The sequence below is a fragment of the Manis javanica genome, chromosome 10 (genome assembly GCF_040802235.1).
Source record: "Manis javanica isolate MJ-LG chromosome 10, MJ_LKY, whole genome shotgun sequence".
Taxonomy (NCBI): domain Eukaryota; kingdom Metazoa; phylum Chordata; class Mammalia; order Pholidota; family Manidae; genus Manis; species Manis javanica.
In genome coordinates, this window is record NC_133165.1 from 49,737,930 (window position 1) to 49,752,691 (window position 14,762).

Here is a 14,762-nt window from a genome sequence, read left to right on the forward strand (position 1 = left end):
AACAAACACATGCTGCTGGAATGGAGTTTAGAAGATTAAATGCGATAGTGAATGTGTAGCCCATACCTTTCAAACCACACTAGTTACGGGGTAACAATAGGAACAGGAGAGAGTACTTATCCCCCTTCTACACTCTCTCATCACAGGTTCATTGGCTCCCTTAAAATCTTCCACGAAGACTGGGACGACTCCAAGGAAGAGGGCACAGCCTCCGGGGAAAGGAACCATGGGTTCCGGTCTTGGCCACTTACCAACTCTATGCTTTACCTGTTTGTGCCTCAGTTTACTTGTTCATGAAAGGAGTCATAAGGTTGCCATGGAGATGAAATAAGCTACTCTCGGGCATAGCACTTGTAATAGCGCCTGGAACATAGTAAACACCTTACAAGTATTAAATGAGTATCTGGAAAATGTTCCACATCGCAGTACTCCTGGCGGCTCTGCCGGGTTCCTCCTTTCCCTTTCCTGCTGCCTGTGATGATCTCCCACTACTGGGGATGCCAAAAATGGCACCTCATTCAGTTTCATGGGGTCCAGGAGACCTGTGTGTTGGTTAGATTGCATTCAGCCACGCCCCCACCCACTGAAACCACACCCTCTCACATACTAATCAACGAGGGATCTTGTAGTTTTTGATTTGTAATCTGGGTCAGGCCAAAGATTCAGCATTTCTAACAAGCTCCCAGGTGACCTGATGCTGTAGGTCCATGGATCACACTTTAATTAACAAGGACCTAAACAATAAGGACTTGGTTTTCTCACAAATGTGTGATAATCAAGCATATAAGCAAATATCAGTAAGGAGATTAAAAAGGAAGAAATCAAAAGATATCTAGATGTAGGTAGTTATCTGCCATTGTTTTAGCATTTTAATGTGATCAGGTCTTTCTCTGTGATTCTCTTGGCCACAAAACGGCTTCTTCAGCTTCAACTATCAAGTCCATGACCACAGCAGAAGGAAGGGGGCTGGGTAATGGGGAGTGTCAATTCTTAGTGTGCCTTTTAAATACAAAAGCAAAAGCTATCCCACACACCTCTAGCAAAGCTCTGCTTGTATCTCATTGGCAAGAATGCTTTCACATGGCCACCAGCAGCTTCAAGGAATAGTGACAAGGTGTTCGGACACAGTCCTGCCCAAAACAAAATGGGGAAGAAAGAGAAGAATGGATGAGCAATGGGCAATATCAGCCACAATCAGTGCTTATGCCCAGAATCATGAACGCATCGTTTCTTGTCTCTCTCAGAAGATTGTGGAATTAGTAAAATAGTGTCTCTACTTGAGGACCCGGGTCTGTGTCTAAGAGGGTTGGTGGGAGGATGATCTGAGGGCTAGTCTCAGCATCGTCCTCCATCTCTGACAAGCATCTTTGAGTTGAACAGGTGTCTTTAGCATGAATTCTTTCCCAGGAATCTTCTCAAACTCTCACATAAATAAAGAGAGCAGTGGTTCCTTTTTTTTTTTTTTTGAGGCAATAGCACATTGATTTCAGTCCTGAGGGAGGTATGGGTTTCCCCTGCTATGGGAAAGCAGAGCCTTCCTATTACATCTAAGCTGAAATGGCATAAAGCAAAGAATATCCCCTGCTTTCCCAAAGTTCGAGTAATGCCACTTGGCTTTTAGGAAAGACCTACATATGTTAGTACCTGTTTTCGGAAACTAAAAGAAATCTCAAAGCGTAAAAAACCTTTTCTGTACTAATGTTAAGCGGGGATACCTGCAGTCCACGCCCACCCCATTCCACCCCTCAACGCTTTGGTGGAACTGGCTAACCTCAGGCTTGAGGAGTGGAGCCTGTGACTGAGGATGAGCCTATCAGTGCACTCCATCTCACCAGACTGCTAGGGATTGGTTCAGGGCCGAGTCAATCAGTAGATTGAAAGAACAACCTGCTTTAGCCCAAGGAGCTGGTGGCAAGGCTAAGAGTGCTTTAGGATCCTGACATGTACTTGGAAAATAATATACTCCGAGGCATGAATTCCTATGCTCTCACCTACCCTTCGTCTTTATTCAATGCTGCAGATTATTAGTCTATAGATTTTTGGTGCTATGATAGCCAATCCATTATCAGAGTTAAAGTCCGCACAACTGGAGTCCCTCAGAGATCTGCTGTGCTTCTGTGCTCCCGCACCTGGCGCCCAGTGGCTGGCAGGCAGTCTGATGAGCCCGGCCTCCTGCACGGGGGTTGCTTTCCTTGGGAACATGTGGGCGTGTTAACCGGGTGTTCTCAGGGGGGTGAATCCAGTGGTGTCCTCTCGACCACTGTGGCATCTGGGGGTCAGAAGAGGGTGTCTGGGTCCAAGGAGAGATGCTCATCTTGGCCCCCAAACCTGGCTGGTTAAACCAGTCACTAGAGCTAGAAAGACTCAGTCCAGGGCTTTTCGTTGAAATTACTGGAGAAGCAGACTTGCTTTTCCATGCTGAACGTCAACAAGGATGGCCATAGCTTCGGAAGCTTTAGGAGGCCCTCTTGAAATCAGAATGATGTGAACTTAAAACAGACAACTATAAGGAGGTAGAATGGAGAAAGAAGAGTCGCATTTTGTGACCTGCATAAACCAGGCTTGGATCATTTATTGGTGACACAATTTCTGTCCTTAAATAGGCCAGTTTTCACTGGGCTTCTGTGCCTTGCAGTGAGAGCACTGTAGCTAATATTGGTGGGCATAGTGATTTGGGGTGATTATATGCATGACTCCAGAACCAGACAGACTTGAGGTTGATTCCCCTCCTGCCACTCACTAACTGCTTGACCTCACTTTACAGAGTCTCAGTTTATTTATCTACAGAGGGGAAAACAGAACCTCATGGTAGGATTAGGTGAGAGATGCCTGTGAAGTGCGGAGGACACTCAGGTGTGAGGAATGTCAATGTACTTTGTGGGTTTTTTTTCTAAATCAAATGAAAGCCCTGGGGGCCCCAGCTCCACTGACCTGCTGGAAGTTTCAGCTCAGCCATTAGTGGGTGATGAGCCTGGAAGATCTCTCAGGTCTTGCCCCTGAATCACTGCAGTTGGCACCATTGTTTGGGGCCACATGTTGGGTTTTTAAAGGTAAGTGGCTTGGCTGCTGTTGTGAGGAGCTTGGACTGAGGGGCCTTGGCTTACCCAGGAGGCCCCAGTCCAAATGGCCTCACGAGGTCATTTCCCTCAGAAGTACTGCCAGCTTCCCAGGGTGTTGTAAGAGGTGGGACAGGGTGGGGACACACCTGCCTCTGGCCCATTTCTAGTCCTGGAGACCTGTCTTCTTTCCTCGGCTTTCCCTGCTCTGCCTCCTTTCCATCTAAGATACCTGTCTTTCTCCCCCTGTGCTCAGAGATAACCCACATATGTCCCATGACAAATGATATTTAGAAGAACAACCAGAAATGGGAGCTGTTTGGAGCTTCCTTCTATAGTAACAGACCCACTTCAGGTGAGAGAACTCAAAGCCTAGTTTTCTTCTTGGAGCAAGGGAGAGAAACATCCTTTGGGAACAAAATATAAATTCAGAGCTCACTATATTATCTTGCCATAGTATGAGAATGTTTATTTTTTTTCATATTATTATTATTATTAAAACATTATTTTAAATATAGTGCAGTTGGGAATATATTTACTGATTTACCTTTGGGTAGACACAGACAGGTTTGGCTAAAATCTGAGACCTCTAGGATTTGTGATAAATGGTTTAGTGTAGTGTCTGGCACCTACTGAAACTATGATATATATTCATTTTCCTCCCTGGATTTTCACTAAGCAAAATTCCTGGTGAGGTGTTAGATACCTCTTAAATAAAGTGAAAATTTCAGAATTACATGTAAGTAGGACACCAATTATGTAAAAAAAAACAAAAACAGCACGTGGCAATAGTATGTAGGTACAACAAAAAAAGGAAATGTTTAGAAAAACATCCAGAAGGATATACACCAAACACACTGAACAGGGGCAGGGAAGGGAAGCCCAGGACTTTGATGGCAACTCAAGGGGATTTTAGCCTTCCTGTTATATTTTAATTATTTTTATAAAGGAGGATTCATGTATTATGTGTATACTTAAAATAATTTTTCAACAAGTTCAATTATAATTTTAAAAAATGTAGATGGGAGAAAAGCCAAGTGGCCTCAGATAAGAGTATCCACAGAGCACTGTTTGCTTTGCTTTTTGGCCCTTGGGTCTCTAGCTTGGGGTTTCCATAACTACATTTTCTTTTTTTTCATGAGAAAGGGACAAGGAGTCCTTTCTCTGAAATTTGGTTGACTCACTGCTCCAAATACCAAAAATCTTTACCTTTCCAGGTCTGTTCCAGACTATCAACAAACTCTAGGCAGCCCTTGGAGATGATAACTTCGGAAGCAAAAAGGGGAAATATGTAGGTAATGGAATGAGAGGTAATCAAGAATATTGGTGAAGAGGTGAGCCAAGTCTTGAGGTCAGGTTTGTCTATCTTTACCCTCCAAAGACCGTTATATTTCCTCTCATGGAACACATTTGAAAGATTTCACTTATTTAATCAAACAGAGCCTCCATAATGAACTCATTTTCCGTTTGTCTTATCTAAAACTACTAATTGTAGCTGCTGAGAATGAATTTGTGCCTAAGAGAAGTTACCCTTGGAAGACAACATCATATAGTCGGAAAGCAAAACAACGGCTTGGTGATGAATGGACCCAAGTTCACAACTCTTGTGGCTGCACCATCTTTGGTGGCTTATTTTACATCATGACTTTTGGTTCCCTTATCTATAAAACAGAGATAAGTAAAATAATATTTAACAATATTCAGTGAAGAGTTAAAAAATTTGTGAACAGATTGGAATAATGCTTTTGGTTCTTATGATATTAGGCACCTAATAGATGTTAAGGTCATTTTATCATAATAAATTATTTTTGTGTACCCAGTCAGCCACAGCATACAAAAGGTACCATTCCTTGAAGGTTTTTGTTGAGAAAAACCTCCACTTTTAAAGACCATGGATTGGGAATTTCTGGCTAACCAACCTCCCTTCCCTGACACTCCCTATTCATTTCCCCTTTAAACATTTTTTTCTCCATAGCATGTATCACCATATAACCAACTTTACATTCTTATTCATTTTGTTTGTCTGTCCTCCCACTAAAATGTAAGCTCTGTAAGGGCAGGGATTTGTGTCCATCTTGTTCACTGCTGTATCTCCAGAAGCTAGCACAGTACTCAAAAAAAGATGCTGCATGAACAAATGAATATTCCCTCATTTTCTCCAGGCCTGTTGTGTGACCCCAAGGTCTTAGAACACTGGGAGTCTGAGGAATAATCCTTGTCAATGTGTGTGTTTTAGCCTCCAGATTGAGGTGCCTCATTCACTTGTCCTTGATCCATGTCCACACCAGACATTTCAGAGCATGGTCCCGCCTCTGCCCTCAAATCCTATTCACTTCCCTCACTGTGGCCAGAGGGCTCCTTATTTTAAGGCGCTGGATCCAGTCATGCCACTCTTCTTTGGAAGCATCCACTTTTCCTCTTGGTGGCTTGATCCCCATGTTACGTGTTCATACCAGTTAGGATGTGCCTTGGTTTTTTTTTTTTTAACCAGAAAACATACCTCCAACTGGCTTTAAACAATGTGCAAATTAATTGAATCCAACCGAGAGGCCGAAGATGGAGTAGACTTTAAGATCTATTTGGCCCAGGGGCTCCTGGTCAATTTGCCTTGGCTCAGTCTTATGCAGACTGTGCTCACAGACTGTAGAGCGCTGGTCTCACTTCTCCACTCAACCAACAGTGTCCTGAAGAGGAGAGACCAATGTATCTTGAGGCTCTCAGTCTTAAGCGTCATGAGCCCTCGTCTAACTCACTGGGCGTTACTGGGCTGAGCTGGGTTATCATGCACTCTTAAACCAATCCTCGCCTCTAGGAGAATGCCATCCTCTGATTGACTCTAGGTCTGGATTTCAGAACCAGTTGATGACATGGAGGATGAAATACCATAATTGGTTTTGTTGATCAGGCTCCTCCCTTTTCCTGCTTTCCTGGAGCTTAGGGTCAATGCCACAAGTGGCCTCAGAATGATGCAGAGGACAGAAAGGGTGCTGAAGGGATAACACAATCTCCTTTACAGTCCACCTCTTCGCATGTACACTATCACTTCAATGATCACAACTATTTTGATTAAATGTGAGTTAATGAATACATGAATGAATAGGGTTTCACCTGCCAGGGAAGGAAAGAAATATGTCCACAAATGTTGGAACAGCCTATAAAGCCACAACTTCTTGAAGTTTGTTACAACTAGAGCCTAGGGTAGTAGGGCCAGAAAGAACTTCCAGAAATTTGATTAAGTGAGGCTATTAGTCAGGGTTCTCCAGAGAAATAGAACTAATAGGATGTATATATAAAGAGATTTATTATAAGGAATTTTAACACATGATTATGGGGACTGAGAAAGCCAAACTTGGAAGAGCCAGTGGTATCGTGTTGGTCTGAGTACGAAGGCCTAAGAACCAGGAGAGATGATGGCGTAAATTCCGAGTCCAAGTCCAAAGGCAGATGACAGTCCCAGCTCAAATACAGTCAAGCAGGGAGTGGAAATTAGTTCTTATTCAGTCTTTTATTCTATTCAGGCCTTCAGCAGATTAGATGAGGCCCACCCATATTGGGTAGAGCAATCTGCTTTACTCGATCTACCAATTCAAATATTAATTTCACCAAGAAACACCCTCACAGACATACCCAGAAATAATGTTTAACCAAATCTGGGGACCCTGTGTCCCAGTCAAGTTGACACATGAAATTAACCATGATAGTGGGTCTTAGTGAAATTGTATGCCATGATAAAGAGGTGGGACTTGTCCATTAGTTATCTCATCATTCACATACTTACATGGACTATGCTAGGAAGTGGGGATAAGATGGTGAATAAGACAGATCCCTGACCCCAAGGAATCAGGTGAAGGTACACACACTGAATAGCTGATTACCTAGATGCTACCTCCTCTAGCAAGACCTCTCTCACTGCTCATCTTCCAATCTCCAGGAATACCGAGTATCTCTCTCATCTGGGCTCCCAGGGTCCCTTGAAGTAGTGGTAATAGTACAAGAAGTCCAAGAGCACTGTCCTCAATGCATGCATTCACTTATTTAAACCTCAGACAGCTCTGTGCAGTGGGTACAAAGACAGTCCCCATCAGACAGAGAGGTTCAGTAACTTGCCCAAGGACACAGAGATAGTAAGTGGTAGAGTTACTGAATGTCAGTCAGAGACCTGAATCAGCCAGTCTCACTCCAGAAGCCAGACTTTTAACCTCCATGTCATATAATGTCCCAGGTGGGTATCCCCACTTTACAGATGAGGAGACTGAGGCTCAGGCTAGGATTTGTCTAAGGTGATGGAGTTTTGGAGCTGTATCTGAATGCAGGCAGGCAGTGGAGACCGAGCTTCCCATCACAACTCCACTCCATCCTTGCAGAAGCCTCTATCAAAGCAGCAATCATACAGTAAAGTGTTTAGTTATTTACATGCTTGCCTCCATTCTCCAATGGAGAGGCTCCTCAAGACTAAAGACATGATTTATTCCCATTTCTTCAGCTCCAGCAGTTTTGGCATTTCATCCAATCTGCAAATGTTTTTGAATGAATAGAACAACTACTGAGTGAATGAATGAATGAATGAATGAATAATTGTAAGCAAAGTTCCCAGAGCCAGGGTACGGTCTGTGATTAGAAGGGTTTAGAAATATTCCTAACAAACTAGGGATGTGTGTGAGCTTCTGTTCCCTCAGCCTCAGGGAGAAACAAAACCCTTGAAAAGGAAGAAAGAAAGAAAACGGGGCGTACCAAGGATTCTGGGCTGAATTCCATGACGTCACCTCACCCTCAAGCTGGATGTCTGGACTGGTAAACAAAGACTCTTGTGACATGGGTCCTGGCTGGCTGGCCACTCAGCTGGTGTGGGGGAGGCAGTTAAAGCAGCCTGCCCCAACGCTGGCCTCCAACTCACGCTTTAGCCTCTGCATTGAGCAGGTACCTCATCCAAGGGAAAACCAGGACAGGAAATCACGTTGCCATGGAGACCAGAGAGGCCCTTCCAGACACAAGGGAAAATAAACACGTTCTGGTTGGACTTAACCCCCACGAAGCCAGGGTGGCCTCGCCTCCTCATCTGCGAGGGCCTGATTTTCACTAGAAACATCCAGGGGCCTCTCCTTCAAGAGCACTCCACCCCGAGGACTGAGTGGCGCCTCCAGCCCACGAAGGTTCCTGGAGGCAGTGTCACCCAGGACTGAAGGAGGAAGTCTTTTTTTTGCCCAGACCTGAGACCTCCTCAGTCTCCTTCACAGTGGGGAGCTTAATATTAACAAGAACTAACATTTATTTGGTGCTCGCTGGGTGCCAGGTGCATTTCTACACACTTCAGATCTGTTAACTCAGTCCTCAGGACAACCCTCTGAGGAAGGCATTGCTATCATCATCATACCCAGTTTGCTGATGAGGAAACTGAAACACAGAGAGATTAAGTGATTTGCCCAAGGTCACCAGACAGGTGATGGTGACATCGGAATTTGAGGCACTTTGAGAGTTCTTGGGCCATGGAAGTACAGCATTTCAGGAACCTCCAAACTATCTGTGTGACCCTGAGCAAGTGAATTAATCTCTCTGAGTCTCAGTTTCCCCACTGACATATAAGCACCTACCCTGAAGCATGTTGTAGGGTTAAATTTGATGCACATTAATTGAGTGCTTACTGTATGCTAGGCACCATGCTGGGGCCTTGGAAGGGCAGTGGGAAAGAAAACACAGGTACTCCCAGGATCATGCATCTGTGGATGGGCAGGTACATTCAGGACAGAGGGAAGTGCCCTCCCAAAGCCCTGAAGCGGGGAACTGGCCCCTTGGAAGAACTGGAAGAAGGCCAGAGGGGCTAAAGTTCCCAGCAGTATGGAGGCAAGAGCCAGAAGCTGGATTGCACAGGTTTGTGGTAGGTTTATCTCTGATTATGGGAGTTGGGGTTTGTTCCCAGGCCTGAGTCTGAGCGAGTACAAAACAAAGTCAGGTTTCCAAAGTTGGGGGTCCTGCATAAAGGGGCCTAGACTAGGGGTTGGCCAGTTATGGACCAAGGGCTAAATCTGGCCTGCCAGTTATTTTTGTGTGGTTAAGTCATTGGAAAAGAGTAAAAAATACAGACATGAAATTCAAGTTTCAATGTCCATAAATAAATCTGTTCAGATCTGTTAACTCAGTCCTCAGGACAACCCTCTGAGGAAGGCATTGCTATCATCATCATACCCAGTTTGCTAATGAGGAAACTGAAACACAGAGAGATTAAGTGGAACACAGCCACACATGTTCACAGATTATCTCTGGATGCTTTTTTGTGCTGCAATGACGGAGTTGAGTAGTTATGATGGAGATGTGTGGTCCACAAAGCTGAAAAGATTACTTGTTTGGGCCTTGATGGCTCTGGACAAGATGCCTCTGCTTTGGGGTGAGAGTCTAAATAAGGAGAGGTCATACCTCCAGACCTTTGGAGGGGAAGCAAGGCCAGAACAGCAATTCCCTGCAAGATAGTGTTGACACTGATAATAATGAGCTGGGCACCGCATGTTTTATCTCATGAAGTCCTCCCAACAAGCCTTCTGAGGTAAGTACTGGGATTATCTTCACCTTACAGATGGAGGAACAGGACAGAGATACAGCTAAGGAACTTGTCCAAGACTACACAGCTTTTGGGCGACAGACCCAGGGCTTGCCCTTGGGCAGCTTGCTTCCAGAATCCGAATTTCAGTACTGTGCTCTGCCACCTCTCCCACGCACTTACCCTCAGATCCAAGCTCCATACTACTTAAGAACACAGAGCTTGGGAGCCCACCAAACTAGCTGTGTGACCTTGGGCAAGTTAACCAACCTCTCTGGGCCTCCATTTCTGTATCAAAATGTGAATACCTACCTTGAAGAACTGATGTGAGGGTTAAATTCAATGACACATTTATTAAGCACTTACTGTATGTTGGTCTTGGGAGACCAGTTGCAGAGACTATTCCCTTGTCCTCTGGTGTGCCCTTGGTTTTGACTATAGGGAGCCCCAAGGAGGTGATGAGGGGGAGAGACAGAGTGCAGTTGGGTTAGTTAATCTTCAGCTTCCTTACTGTGGGGTTCCCTCTCCACACAGGCTTCTCAGTCTCCAGGTTAACAGTGGGCACTTCCTAGTGGCCCCTTCAGGCCTAGGGATGGTAACAGAGGCCACTGTAATTAGTCCCTGAGGGTGCTTGTGGCTTTCTGACACCCTGCCTTCCCTTGGAAAGAGTCCCTTTATTAAATGCTCCTTTAATTATCTAATTTGAGTATGTCTTCTCTTTCTTGATCACTCTTCATTTAAATTAATTTCCCAAGCATGTCTGATAGGCTCCATGCATTCTTCTCAGTCTCACTAAAGACCTGCTCTCCAATTCCCAAATACAGTACTCACAACAGAGTATCCCATCACAGCTTCATGTCAGGGATGAATTATAACCCACACTGCTGAGAGTGTGGGGGACACAGGTACTTTTATATACCTATGGGAAGGAATGGGATATAGTAGAAGCTAAATGCAGAGGAATTTGACAACATAATTCAACATTTTAAGATATCCCCTTTGACCCAACAATTTCACCTTTAGGAATTCATCTCAAGGAAATAATCATACTACTGTGAAAAGATGTACTGTTGCGGAATCAAATCAAATCAATTGTCTTTCAGTAGTTAATAAGATAAATTAACTCATTCACCAGATTTTTTTTTTTTTGAGTACCTACTAAATTGCAAGCACTTGGCTAGCCTCTGAGGATATAGAAGTAAACTTGATGAAATCTGGTTCTCATGGAACTTACATTTTAGCAGTTGAATTAATTACAAAAATGTATATAACAAATGACATGCAACTATGCAAAAAAAAATATTGTTCTGTAGTTTGTTTAAAATTCAGTGTCTTGACAGCCTTTTCACATTAGTATCAATAAATCAACTTAGTTTCTCTCAAAGTGTTCATAGTATGGATGCATCACAGTTAACTTAGGCAATAGAGGATTTAGAGCTTGCAGTTTGAAATTGAACCTCACCTCATGTATTAACTATTTATATTTACATAACAACTTATCTTAGAATTTAGCGGCTTAAACAATAAATATTTATTATATGACAGTTCTTGTAGATCAGGGTCTCTCATAAGGCCGCAGTCAAGGTATTGGTCAGGACCATAGTCTCTAATCTCATGGCTCGGCTGGGGGGAGAATCCACTTCCAAGCTCACTCACCTGGTTGTTGGCAAGTCTGCCTGCTGGCTGCTCACTGAGGGTTCTTCCTCCATACCTTGCCATGTGGGTCTTGCCCTAAGATAACTCACAACATAGCAGCTGTCTTCCCTCCAAGAGAGCAAACAAGGGAAAGCATGCAACATGGAAACCAGAGTCTTTTTGTCACCTAATCTTAGAAGTGACATCCTGTCCCTTCTTTTGCCATATTCTATTTATTAGAGGTGATTCACTAGGTCCAGCCCACATGTAAGGGGAAGAGACTACATAAGGGCATGAATACCAGAAGGCAAGAATCACTGGGGACATGCTGGGAATTATCTACCATTGGGAAGATACTCCAGCAGCCACATGAACAATGGATATGAAGAGATAATAGAGGAAGCGCAGGCGATTCAAAGCAGAGGCTGTTCAAGGAAATACTCAGTAATTCCACAAATATGTACTAGAGCACCTACTTTTGCCAGGCATTATGGTAAGTACTGGGGATTAAATGATGAACAAGACAGACCAAGCTCAAGCCATTGTGGAGTTTACAGTATAGTAGAAGCAAGACAAGGCAACTAGAGAGATTGTAAGAAATAAGATAGTGGTCATGCAATTCTCAGGCGATTTCATGGGTCCATTCACCGCAGTCCATGACTGATTGGATGTAGTGAGGGAAGGGTAGGGAGGAATTCTGGATGACCCCTGTTGGGCAAGTTTAGGCAAGCAGAGGACTCTGGTGCCTCTGCCTGAGGGGAAGAAAACTGGAGGGGGGACAGACTTAGTGAAGGATAAGGCCAACATTGGACATGTTGAGTTCAAGGTGATATCCAGGAGGCAATCGGACACCAACCTAGGAGCTCAGAAGTGATACTGAGTTGGAGACAGACAATGTAAGATGTCAGTGGCATGGTGGCGATATTTGTAGCCAACTCAGTGAATGCAGAGGGAAAAGAGGGCTCATGGAACTCTGAGGAACAGGAACATCTAAGGGGTGGGGAAAAGAAAAGAGAAGGAAAAAGGGAAGAGAAGATAAAAGAGCAGTGAGAGAGACAAGGAGTGGGTGTCATGGATTCTGCAGCATAAAAGAATCAGGTAGGAAAAGAGTGATCAGCTGCGCCAAACACAGTCAAGAAATCAAAGTGCCTCCCTTGGGGCAAAAAGCTGGTCATTGGTGACCATGACGAGAACAGTTGAAGAGTGGAGAACTGGAGAAGGATGAGGTATGACTGAGAGGTTGAGGAAGCAGAGATAGTGAGTGTAAGTCATTCTTGACTGTTTCCAATCTACTGGCACATATAGGAATGTTGAGGCATTATCTGAATTAAATGTTCATCCTTGAATTAATTTTAGCATCTGGGAGGCTGCCAGCTCTTCCTTTTTCATTCAGTCCTAATGCTTTGGTTCAGAATTGTTCCACTAGGTAAAGAGAATAGGATTGCTTTCAACAAGTGGGGAAAGAGAAGAGAAGCCGAGGTGGCATATCCTTCTGGACAATGACTGTGAAGTTGTGTGACCTCCCATAAACAGAGAAGCAAAGGTCCCCAGGAGCACAAAGGTTGATGTGGGACAAATTCCTGGATCTCATGCGGGTACTCGGTGTGCCCTAGCTAAAATGAATCCTCTTCCAAAGCTGAAGGACTTGAGCATTTCCTTTAGCAACCTGGAATCTTGCAGAATTCAGGCATTTACTATCGCAGTAGGAAGAATCACAGCTTGTCTCATGTAAAATCTTTCTGTACTGCCCTTGCAATTTCAATTTGTTCTCTCTGTCCACCAGAGGCCTTCCCACTTTGATTTTTGGCCTCCATCTGGGACCACAAACTGCATGGAATTGGGGGTGGTGGTTGCAGAATTTTGGTTGACTGGCCGAGGTAGTTACATTGGCAGCCTTTCCATAATCTTTCTTGTGATCCTGTCTAAAAAAGTTTACTTCACATAAATGTTCAGATTTAGGTCCTCTTGGGTATGTTTGGGTAAGTGTCCTGGCAGAGGGGTGTTTTAGGAGAATAAATAATGCTTAGAAGGATTACTTTACAGGATGTCAACTTCTGTCACAGTACATTGAACAATGCACCTGCTTTTTGTGTCAGTGCTGCAATGGAGAGGACAGGATGTCCCACCTCCCCAAACCCAGGCTCTATTACTTGCAAAGTTCCTTTCTACTTAATCCTAGATTATTAATCTCACCCTGGAAGACTAGCATCTCACTGTCTGTGGGCCCACCGAATCATTTAATACTATTTTTGAATCACTTGCAAGTTGGAAATAAAAAGTGAAACACTTGTAAACATTAACATCTGACCTGAATTGGCCTTCTGTTGGGAAGAAGCATTTAGAAAGAAGGTACCTATGGCTGGAAATTCTACAACTAATTTGCCATTGGCATTTTCACTTTCACCTGCTTTCCAAATAATATCCAAACAGCTGTTTTGTTCTTATTTTAAATCCTACCCCCTCATTCAATTTCATTAATATATGCTCAGGTATTGGCTTGCATTTAGGATCTGAAAACAGGTAAGTTTGCAAAATGTTATTGTCAATAAAAATGACTTGTAATCTGTAGATTTTTACTCCTTGGGAGAGACTCCTGATGCTTCCAGGGTCTATTGTGACATCCCCTCAAGCAGATTTTGATCATCTAAAACAGTGACCCCCCACCCCCGAGGGAGGTTTGTGTGGACCCTCCCTTCCCCCCACCACAATGATTCTGGGGAATGAACCACGGCTGTGTTATACCATTAGTTTTAGCTGTAAGATTCACTGCCCACTACTGTGAATTCAGAAGCTTCATGATTGGTTTCTTCTCTTACTGTTTTCACTTCTTGATTGATTTCCTCTGCATTTCCCAAGTCCTTTTGTTGCCTGGATGTAACTCTTTCTTATGTCTTTTACGTTTTTTCTGCTTTCAGTGAATTTTTTATTAAGTTGGAATGTTTTCCTTTGTATCCACTCTTGTTTTTCACTCTTGGCCTATTACCTGCTCTTTTACCTCACTGAGTATAGACCATTTTCCAAACACACTGCCTTCTTTGTAGTAGATCTTTGTATCAGGAGGAAGATTTTCTCCTGAGCTCTATTAACTTTGTAATTCATCTCATACTGTTAAAGATTTTCATAAGCTCCAATTTTTTATATTTTATTCATTGATAACCTATTAATTTAATGATCTTCACATTGTGTTGCCTGAATGTCTTCAGGACTGAGTAGATACTTCAACCAATTCAGACAGTCCCTGATTTATAATGGTTTGACTTACAATTTTTTGACCTTATGATGGTGCAAAAGTGATCGCATTCAGTAGAGACCATCCTTCAAATTCTGAATTTGGATCTTTTCCCAGGCGAGCAATATGTGGTACATCCTCTCCTGCTTTTCCTTTAGCCAGTGATGGTGTGGGTAACATTGTAATATATCCAGAATATCTCATCTGGCCTTAGTGCATCTGCATCCTCAGGGGTGGAGAGAAGTATGGCTTTAGTGCATCTGCATATCAATAAGTATTCCTTAGGGGTGGAGAGAAGTTCATCTCCATGTGA

At 43.6% G+C, this 14,762-nt stretch overlaps 1 long non-coding RNA gene across 1 annotated transcript in view; it reads right to left on the reverse strand.

Moving 5' to 3' along the window:
- Positions 1-843: 843 nt before the first annotated feature.
- The window catches only part of LOC140844081 (uncharacterized), an 85,452-nt gene continuing 71,533 nt past the window's right edge, over positions 844-14,762 (reverse strand). Inside the window, exon 3 of the long non-coding RNA XR_012122256.1 lies at positions 844-1,130. This is a non-coding gene — a long non-coding RNA (uncharacterized lncRNA). The remainder of the gene's footprint in view (positions 1,131-14,762) is intronic.